This window comes from Mastigoproctus giganteus, chromosome 5 (genome assembly GCF_048544385.1).
Source record: "Mastigoproctus giganteus isolate SK-2022 chromosome 5, ASM4854438v1, whole genome shotgun sequence".
Taxonomy (NCBI): domain Eukaryota; kingdom Metazoa; phylum Arthropoda; class Arachnida; order Uropygi; family Thelyphonidae; genus Mastigoproctus; species Mastigoproctus giganteus.
Genome location: NC_143579.1, coordinates 14,181,595 through 14,192,495, shown reverse-complemented (window position 1 = coordinate 14,192,495; position 10,901 = coordinate 14,181,595). Strand labels below are relative to the sequence as shown.

Here is a 10,901-nt window from a genome sequence, read left to right as displayed (position 1 = left end):
CAAAACTGTACATCATTATTGTCAAAACAGAAATACTACTGGTAAAAGATTGCTACTTTGGTGAAGCAACCTTGCAGCAGTAACATTTTTTGATCAATTCAATTACTGTTTTTTATATTAACATGCTAGAGATGCCATATGGGAAAACAAGACCTTTGACCTCATTTTTAACAAGGATTCAAATAATAGCAAAAACTCTTTCATTGAGGAGTCATTACAGGTGATAATCATAATACAAGGGCTGTTCCGAAAATATACAGACTGAGATCATTGCTCTGAGTCTGAGTCGCTTGGGAAGTTGGTATGGGTCTCCTTTTCAAAATAGCGTTCTTCACATTCTATACACCTTTTACAGCGGTTCACTAGTTTCTGAAACAAGTGCTGCAGCCCATTTTCTGAAAGGTGTTTCAGGATAGCGGATGTGGCAGATTTTACTTCATTTGTGTTAAATTTTTTCCCTCTCAACTCTTTTTTGAGGCTTGGGAAAGTCCAAAAATCGCATGGTGCGAGGTTTGAGCTGTATGGAGGGTGGTTTAGTCACTGACCACCAAATTTTGCTAAAACTTGCGTTGCTGATTGTGCAACATGTGGCCTAGCATTATCTTGAAGAAGAAAACATTCTTGATTAAGCAATTCTGGTCTTTTTTTGCGAACTGCTCCTTTGAGGTGAACACACACAATGTATTAGTATATTCTCCATTTGCAGTTTGTTTCTCAGGAACCCAGTGCTGCGGTATTATTCCATATTATTCCAAAAAACAAAATCATCTTTTTTGATGAATCAAAAACTCTAAATTTTTTTGGAGGCAGTGAACTGTGGTGTTTCCATATGCTTGATTGCTGTTTGGACTCTGGATCAAAATGTTTAATCCAGGACTTGTTACATGATTATTTTATTCAAAAAGTCGGGCTCTTCTTCCACCTTGTCAGTAAAGGCTTAACAAAGTTCAACATGACATTCTTTTTGTTCTGCAGTAGGATTGCGCAAACACATTACATCTTAAGGTGCATCTTTACAACTGAACTGCCAGATCACAAATCAATAAAAGTCTATTTTCTTCCAATAACATTTCAGCTTCTTCAATGTTTTCATCGGTCACTGAGGCTGATGGACACCCGTTTCTTTGTTCATCTCGTACACTTTTTTTCTGTCCTTAAAATACTTCCACCATTTAAATACGGCCGTTCTGCCCAAGGCTTCTTCACCGTATGCTTCTTGAATCATCTCAAATGTATTCTGACCAGACCACTTTTGCCTAACTTTACACAAAATTCAATCACGATTTCTTTAACTAATAATTAATGAAATATCTTTCTCATCCCCCATCATAAAACACACTTCACATAAACTGTAATAACGAACACAAAAATGAATACCATGTGATATGCTTGCACAAACTAACTAAGAAAAAGTGGGGAACATTCCTAGATCGCAAACTCGTCAATCGTTTCCATAGCAATGAAGCACTGTTGCCAGTCCGCATATTTTTGGAATTTTCAGAAAAGTAACTCTAAAAGCTACCCATGTTTCATATCTTTAAAACATTATTGTTCCTAGATCAAATGGATAACAATGAGCTGATGAAGTCAGTAACAGAAAAGAAAGTTGTTATGAGATGAATATAAATTATCAAGAGACATCACTTAACACTTAGACAAGTATAAAATTAATCTGTAATAAAGTTGTTCAGGAAGTAAGAAATGCTACTAGCATTAGCATTAGTAGAGGCATATGATGCAAGAAAGCAAGCTTATACAGCATCAGCCAAAAAAAAAAAAAAAAATCCCTACCATTTCACAATCCATTTGCTCCAAACATTTGTCCAGTTCTTCCTTGAATTTATTTAAGCTATCAACTTCCACAACAACAGTTGGAAGTTTGTTCCAACAATCAACCACCTGCTAGCTAAATGCAAACTATCTCAGGTGCATAATCTGAGTAAGAGGAAGAATCCTGTCAGCACTGAGCTTGCTCAAGCCATTCAAGGTCTTATACACCTCAATCAGATTGCCTTGCAAGTGCCTAGTCTCTAGATGCTGAAACTTGCAGAGCAACCCTTTGTTCTCCTCACCAAGTTAATAAAAAATTTTTGCATATGCAGTTGTAACTTCTGTAAACACCAGAAGGAAAGAACTGAACTACACCGGTCCATGATAGCTCTGGTAACATCACTGTGAACTGTAAACAGCCAGCAAGCTAAGTAAATGTGTTGCATCAATATTTAGATACTCGTGGGCATTCTTTTAGGCCTAGTTAACAGTTATCAGGAACTAGATGATTTTGTGATCATCAACTGCCATACTTGAATATGAAAATGTTACATGCAGTTGATGGGATTTATCCAGTGATATTAAAGGAGGCAGCAGAACAGATGCCAAAGTCCGATCTATTAAAATGCATGTGCTTCTCTACTCATGTGAAATTCTAGCTGATTACAGATATGCAAATGCCTTTCCAGTTCATAAAGGTTGTTCCAACAAGTGTGAAATGTGGATAATTACATGCAATTAAATTTAGCTTTGTGGCTGGAAAAATTGAAATTATAAATTTGAATTTTTTTTAATTCAAAAATTTAATAAACTATAAATATAATTTATTAAATTTAATTTCTTATAAATTTAATTTACTTGAACAAATATCTGGATAAAACCAGGTGACTTTTTTTAGAGACTGATGCTGAATAAGCCTGCCTTCCCTGCATCAATTTGCTTTTAATAATATTAATTCTATTACTAAAATAGAATTATTTTATTTTACTTTGTTTTAAAATAGAAATATTAAAAAGACATTTGTAACATCAATTATAATGTCTTTTTAAAACATTAAAATTTTATGTTATAGGTAGTTATTTAGAAAATGAAAACATTAATTTTCTTAATAACTACCTATAACATTTAATAAGAAATAGTGCTCAGACTCAAAACAGATGAATAAAAAATATGTAAATGACAAATACAATGTCAAGTAGAACAGTAACTTTCCTTGAAAATCCTCATATTGCTTCTCAGCATTATGAGGATAGCTATTAAATAACAAGTCACGACTCTTTAAAATGGGAAACAATTTAAATTACTGAGATAACAGGTATATAATAATCTCTAAACAGTGACAGCAAGAAACATATAATATAGGCAAAAATGGACAAAAGAGGTAAATATCAACAGTAATGAAAAGAAAGAATGAAAATAGGTAAGAAAGTATTAGTGAAAATAAATAATGGATTAATCGGGTCAAATATTTATTATATGGGAATAACATTCTAAAGTTAAGAATAACGAGTTCATAATTGTTGAAAAAGAAGCTTCGATTTTGTTACTTCAATTAGGATTTCAGAATATTTATTTTACACCTTTCTTACGTAAGTTGTACTAGACAATTACAAATACCAAGCAGGAAGTGAAATGTGATGGAACCCTAAGACATAATTCATATTAATAATAGAACACAATTCACATTAATATTTCACATAGCAACTTCCAAACAAATCATCATCAGCCATTTTCAATCCACTGCAGGGTGAAGGCCTCTCCAGCAACTTTCCAGTTCCTTCTGTTTTGAGCACTGGCCATCCATTTACTACCCACAAACTCATGAATTTCATCTATCCATCTCCGCCTTTGTCTTCCAGGTTTTCTTCTAGCTCCTCTTGGATACCATTCTGTTATTTTCTTAGTCCACCTGTCATCATGTCTTCGAGCTATGTGTCCTGCCCAAGACCATTTTAGTTCTTTAGTTTTGATAAGAATGTCCTTTACTTGAGTTTGCTGCCTAATCCATGTGTTTCTCTTCTTATCTAACAGTCTGATTCCCAATATGATTCGTTCCATTCTTCGCTGTGTAGTTCTCAGCTTCTCTTCCATTCTTTTGGTGAGTGCCCAAGTTTCACTTCCATAAGTCATGGTGGGGAGTATACATTGGTTCATTATTTTACGTTTCAGACAAACTGGGATATTGCTCTTCAGTATGTGACTATATTTCCTGAATGCTATCCATCCAAAATTTATTCTTCTCTTGACTTCCAGCCATTTATCATTATTACAGCTAATAACTTGTCCCAGATAAGTATATGACTCCACCTTTTCAATTACTGCTCCTTCAATCACTATCTCCCTTTCTGTGGCATACCTGTTCACATCATTACTTTTGTTTTAGTCATATTCATCTTTAGTCCAAAATCCTTACTAGCTGTGCATAACTGAATAAGATTTTCCTCTAATTCTTTGGGATCGTGGCTTATGACCACAATGTCATCTGCAAATCGTAAATGGTTTAGGTACTCTCCGTTCACATTGACTCCTTTCTGCGACCAGTCTAATCTTCTGACAGCTTCCTCAAGGGCAACAGTAAACAGCTTTGGAGATATTGTGTCTCCTTGTCGAACTCCTTTCTCAATTTTAAATTTCCCACTGTCTTTGTCTAGTCTAATAAAGGAGGTAGCACTCTCATATATTTTCTTCAAAATTATAATATATGGGGTATCAATGCCTTGTCTTTCCAGTGCCCGAAACATTGCCTTATGCTGTATGGAGTCAAATGCCTTTTCATAATCCACAAATGCCAGGCTGAATGGTGTTTTATATTCATTTGCTTTCTCCATTAGCTGTGATATTACGTGAAGGTGATCCATAGTTGAGAATCCTGTCCTAAAGCCAGTTTGCTCTTTCGGTTGATTCTCATCAAGTATTCTTTCTAATCTGTTAGTAATGACCCTTGTGAACAACTTGTAGATGTGGGATAACAAGCTAATTGGTCTATAATTTCCAATTTCTGATTTATCTCCTTTCTTATGCAGCAAAACTATGATTGCATTATTCCACTGCTTAGGCGTCACACCTTTTCTAATGCACTTTGTGAAGAGCCTTGCCAGTTTTTGTGTTATGTCTCTTCCTCCCAATTTTAAAAACTCTACAGTAACTTCATCTTCCCCCGGGGCTTTGTGATTCTTCATTTTCTTCAATGCATGTTCTACCTCATCAGGAAGAATATCGGGTATGTCGTATGTGTTGCTACTTTGCAATCCATCTTTCCCACTGTTGGCATCATTCCCTCGCAACTTATATAATTCTCTATAGTAGTCTACTGCTATTTGAATTATGCCTTCTCTGCTGTTTATAAGTACACCATTGCTATTCTTCAGTTTCAGTATCATTTGTCTTTCTGTATTACTGCTCATGGCTGCTGATTTAAATGCTTTGTTTTCCCTTAATGCTTGTTCTACTTTTCTTGTGTTAAATCTTCTTATGTCCTCTCTGAGTCTCTTTCTAATGGCTTTGCATAACTCAGTATACTCAATTTTCTCCGTGTCAGTGTTTTTCTTGCTCTTCATTTGTCGTCTTCGGTTCATCGTGACAAGTGTTTCTTGACTAATTTTTTCTTCTTTGGATTTCTTTTTCCCTATAGGTTTCTTGGGCTTTATCACTTTCAAAAAGTTGTAATATTCCTCGTCGATATCTTGGTCCTGAGCAGTCTGCAGAAGCTCGAACTTGTTCTTAAGTTCCAGTACTACTGCTTTTTCTCCTCTTCTGTTATCTCAAAGACATTTGTATTATTTACTCGAGTCAGTTTTTTTCTTTCCTTTCCTACATCTATATCAAGTGTACATCTTACCATTCTGTGATCACTTCCAACATTTACCTTATTCAGGACGGTAACATCATTCACAATATATCTTCTGTTAGTGAGGATGAAGTCGATTTCATTAATAGTTAATCCATTTGGACTCTTCCATGTCCACTTTCTGTTCACCCTTTTCTTGAAAAAAGTGTTCATTACTGACAGGCCTTGAGATTCTGCAAATTCCACAAGTCTTTCACCTCTTTCATTTCTTTCACCAATTCCAAAATTTCCTATAGTTCCCCTTTCTGCACTGTTTTGTCTTTTTCCAACCTTAGCATTGAAGTCTCCCATAATAATAGTGTAGTGGGTTTTCTGCTCATCTAGAAGACTCTCAATTTCGGTGTACATTTCTTCAACCTCTTCATCATCATGGCTCGATGTTGGTGCATAAATCATTATAATCTTTAGCTTGTACCTCTTAGAAATCTTGAGTATTAGTCTTGACACCCTTGGTGATGTACTTTTGAATTCCAAAATGTTGTTTTTAAAATCTTTATGGACCAGAAACCCAACTCCCCCTTCACTCCTTTCACTATTTCCATTGGTGTACAGCAGATTTCCACTTGATAAACTTATAAGTGATTCATTTCTTCTTCTTGTTTCAGCCAAACCAAGCTTGTTTCTTCCAAACAAAGCTCATTATTATATCACATTTCATATCATTATTATCTTATCAATCTAGTATTTCTTATACTAAAGAAATAATACACATGATACTCATTGTATATCCTAATTATCATTTGCAGTGGTCAATGCATATTAAGAAATATCAACATTAGAATTTGTAGAAGAATAAGAGAAATTTACCTCAATATGATACGTAGAACGTACCTTCCACATACCTTCCTTCCGTGTGATACTATCCAGAACTCTGTAGAGTATCATATAGAAGTGTTCTATGTATCATATTGAGGTAAATTTCTCTTATTCTTCTGCAAATATTGACATCAACATAGAGCATATTGAGTATCATAGATCTGTTATATACTATCAACATTAGAATATATTATAAAGAGCATGTGATGAATTAAAAATGAAACTCAGGAGAAAACGCAATGAAAAATGGCAGAATACCAATATATCTATATTTTTTATATAGAAAAGTAAAAAAAAAATTGTTCAACATAATTGGTGTTTCAGGAAAAGAAACTGATAAAAGCAGAAAAGAAACATTTCTCAATTTCCCCAAAATTGATTCAAAAATTTAAATTGTATATGGCCACTTGCAAAAATATACTTCATAATTGTTATTTATCACTATGGAATAAATAATTTCATACTGAATTATTAATATCCTATATATATAACTATAAATAAATATAATAATATATAATAATAATAGATATAACTATCCTATATATACAGGGTGTTTCAAAAATAATGGTCAATAATTTAAGGGTGAAAAGTAGAAACGAAAATAAGCAAAAAAGTCCCAGTGAACATCAGGGCGCAAATGAACCATTTTTGAGATAATGCGCATTTTCTGTTAAATATGCCACAGACTATGAGAGTACTCTGGGAGGGTAGTTTGTATTGCTGAGACCTTGTACATGCTGGATATGGTAGGGGTACAGTAACTGGCAATGTAAAATTCGCCACACACTGCTATGACTCAGTACACGCTCTTCGGGAGCAATCTTCCTTGTCGAAATTCCTGGATTTTGTTCTATTCTTTCTAACACCCTTTCCTCAACATCAGGTTATGCTTCTGGGCCTACCTGCTCGTACTCCATGTGCGAAACACCCATGTTCTCTAAGGCGTTCATGTACCCTGATGATTGTGCACCTGTTGGACTACCTTCGGCGGGGAAATGCTTCTTGGTACAAACATGCAGCCCCGAGTGCACTGCCGTTGGCTTTACCATACATGACATTCATGTCTGCATACTCTTCGTTGCTGTAACCTCTTTCCATGTTGACTATCCTTTGATAAGTACTAGTATGCCTGCTACATCTCAAAGCATTGAGAAAGGGAGAGAATGAGCATAACCTACCCCAAACAAACAAGTCAGTGGTGGATCCCAACTCTGTACAGTTCACCATGTCAATGGTGGATCCCAACTAGAAATGTGCAATATCTAAAAAACGATTCACTTAAAGGACCCATGTTTACTAAGCTTTTTTTGCATATTGTAGTCTGTATGATTCACCTTTAAATTATTGACTATCACTTTATAAATCTTGTATAATAATGGAGAGCAAATTGTTGAATTTAAACATAAAAAAGGCACCTGGGGCAGATGGAATCTATCCAGTTATATTGAAGGAGGCAGTGAGGGAAGTAAGCAAACCCTTATCCACAATTATGAGAGCATTCTTAGATTCATGGGAAGTCCCCATGGACTGGAGATGTGCAAATGTATCCCCAATTCACAAAGGGGGTTCAAAGGGTGACACAAATAATTATAGACCTGTTAGTTTAACTTCTGTTCCAGGGATATAATGGAGTTACTGGTTAAAGAAGTGATGCAGGATCACCTAGACAAGACGGCAGTAATAGTTCACACACAGCATGGGTTGGTTAAGGGGAAGTCTTGTCTGACCAATCTGATTGGATACTACGATGTGGTCACAAAGAAACTAGAAGCAGAAAATAAATTTGATATCATATACTTGGATTTCAGGAAAGCTTTTAATACTGTTGCACATGGAAGACTGCTGTACAAATTGGAGCAATATGACATTAAGGGCAAGTTGCTGCAATGAATAAAGCAATGGTTGAGTGGGAGACAGCAGAGAGTGGTAAATGGACACTGCTCTACGTGGACTAATGTTATTAGTGGAGTCCTCCAGGGTTCGGTGCTGGGCCAATTGATGTTTTGTGTATTTATCAATGATATCGATGAAGATATATCAGGCTCAATGTCCAAGTTTGCAGATGATGCAATGGTTGGCACGGTTGTTAATGACAGTAAAGACAGTATGCTATTGCAACAGGATCTAGAAAAGTTAGGTAGATGGGTTGAGGCAACTGAAGTTTAATATTGACAAATGCAAAGTACTGCATATGGGTAGCAGTAACCCAAGAGAAATGTACGAACTGTGTTGTACTACACTCAGGGAGGTGAAGAATGAAAAAGACCTGGGGGTAATTGTGCAGTCAGATATGAAGTTCTCTGGGCAGTGCAGACGGGCTGCCATAGCAGGTCGTGGAGTTTTGGCATATATATAGGAATTTTGTTAGCAGAGAAAAGGATGTGATTATACCTTTGTATAAGGCAATGGTCAGGCCACACCTTAAGTACTGCGTACAGGTCTGGAGGCCTCATTTTAGGAAGGATGTAGAGTTGCCAGAACGAGTACCAAGAAGGGCAACGACATTGGTGAGAGGAACAAAGGGGTTCTCTTAACAGGAGAGGCTTAAATGCTGTAAGTTGCAGCATCTGGAGACTAGGCACCTGCAAGGTGAACTGATTGAGGTGTACAAGGTCTTGAATGGTTTGAGCAGGCTCAATGTGATTGGGATACTTCCACTTGCTGAGATTAAGAACCTGAGGGGGGGGCACACAGATTCAAATTGAGGAAAGACAGTTGTAAAATAGATGTGTGGAAGTTGGCCTTTAGCCAGCAGGTAGTTGATTGCTGGAACAGACTTCCATCTGTTGTTGTGGAAGTTGATAGCTTAAATAAATTTAAGGCTGAACTAGACAAACATTTAGAGTGACCAGATGGGTAAAATGGGAAGGTTTTTTTTTGGCTGATACTCTATAAGCTTGCTTTCTTGCAAGCTTTAATATAGAGTATCAGCTGGCATATTAATTGATATATTAGCATTAGCTAATGCTAATATATCAATTAAATTTCTTCACCCACAAATGAAAAGTTCTCCACTATGCATAAATTAGTGCTTTGACAATTATAAATGTCACACATATAAGATATAAAAGATTTAATTCTAAACAAGGTTTGTTAAGGGCTTCATTGATTTAAATGTTCTTGCTGCACATTCCTGCCTCCTGGTGAGAATGTGTAACTAAAACATTTGAATCAAAATTTCTGCAGAACAACTTGTGGCAAAGATTAGGAACTAACATTATCTTATTGGAAAACACTAATTACTGAAACAAGTACAGCATACTACTTCAAACTGAGATGATCACAGAGTAATTGTAAAATATAAAGCTTTAATACAACAAATTAAAGTATTAGTATTAGTAGGGGCAAATTATGCAAAAAATCTTACATAACATCAGCCAAAAAAAACCCTCCTATATCACCTGTCCATCCCCTAGTTTGTCTAGTTCTTTCTTGAATTTATTCAAACTACCCATTTCTACAACGCAGATGGAATTCTGTTCCAACAATCAATTATCTGCTCACTGAAGACAAATTCTGTACATCTATCCTGCAACCATCTTCCCCCAATTTGAATTTATGACCCCTCGTGTGTATCTAAGCAAGAGGAAGGATTTCACAAGTATTGATCTTATTCAATCCATTCATACCCTTAAACACCTCAATCATATCTCCTCAAAGGTACCTAGTCTCTAGACAACACTGCAATTTGCACAACAGATCCCTTTCCTGGAAAGCGCACCCGCTTTTACTAATCTTTTTTGCACATGTTCCAATGGATCTATATCCTTCCTAAAATGAGGGTTCCAGACCTGTATGCAGTATTCAAGATGTGATCTAATCACTGCCTTGTATAACAGGATAATCACCATCTTATCCCTGTCAGAGATAAATTATTAGAGGGGATGGATAAGTGAAATGGGAATTGTTTCTTTTTTCTTTTTTTGCTGTTGCTGTATAAACTTGCTTTCTTGTAGCATTTGCCACTACTACTATTACTACTACAGAGAACAGAAATTCAATATGTCCAGTATTTAGTATGTATGCATAAGATTTAATATGTCCAGTGGATTCAAAGATAAATAAATTAATTAATTAAATAAAAAATATACACACATATATCAATTGCCCTAATAAGAAACGTATCCGAGAAAAGTAAACAGAACAGATGTAGTAGAGAAATAATTATGAACATTTGGATAAAATTTTGAATAAAAAAATTTTAATAAAAGAGAAGATCAAGTTAATCTTAATAAATATTTAAAACAAAAAGAAAACTTTAAAGCATATATAATTTGCCTTTAGTTTATCAGAATTCTGAAAAACTTAGCACAAAATTGTAAAATGCTCGCAAGTACTTATTTTAAATACAGGCATACCTCGAATAACGAATAGGATGCATTCCACGAAATTACTTCGTTAAGCGAAACTTCGTTTTCAGAGGTAAAAATACTATGGCCGGAATAGGGATACGTTCCTACGTAAAGAA

At 35.4% G+C, this 10,901-nt stretch overlaps 2 protein-coding genes across 6 annotated transcripts in view; one reads left to right on the top strand and one right to left on the bottom strand.

The window, feature by feature from the left end:
* The window catches only part of LOC150085184 (uncharacterized), a 116,823-nt gene that overhangs the window by 74,444 nt on the left and 31,478 nt on the right, over positions 1 to 10,901 (bottom strand). Inside the window, exon 1 of one of the 3 annotated variants that reach the window (XM_090373081.1) lies at positions 10,792 to 10,865. The exons of the other annotated variants lie outside the window; for them this stretch is intronic. The gene's annotated coding sequence lies outside the window, so the exon portion shown is untranslated. Of the gene's footprint in view, positions 1 to 10,791; positions 10,866 to 10,901 lie in introns of those variants that run through there. 3 annotated transcript variants of the gene reach the window in all.
* The window catches only part of LOC150085185 (immunoglobulin domain-containing protein oig-4-like), a 302,327-nt gene that overhangs the window by 283,458 nt on the left and 7,968 nt on the right, over positions 1 to 10,901 (top strand). The window lies entirely within an intron of this gene.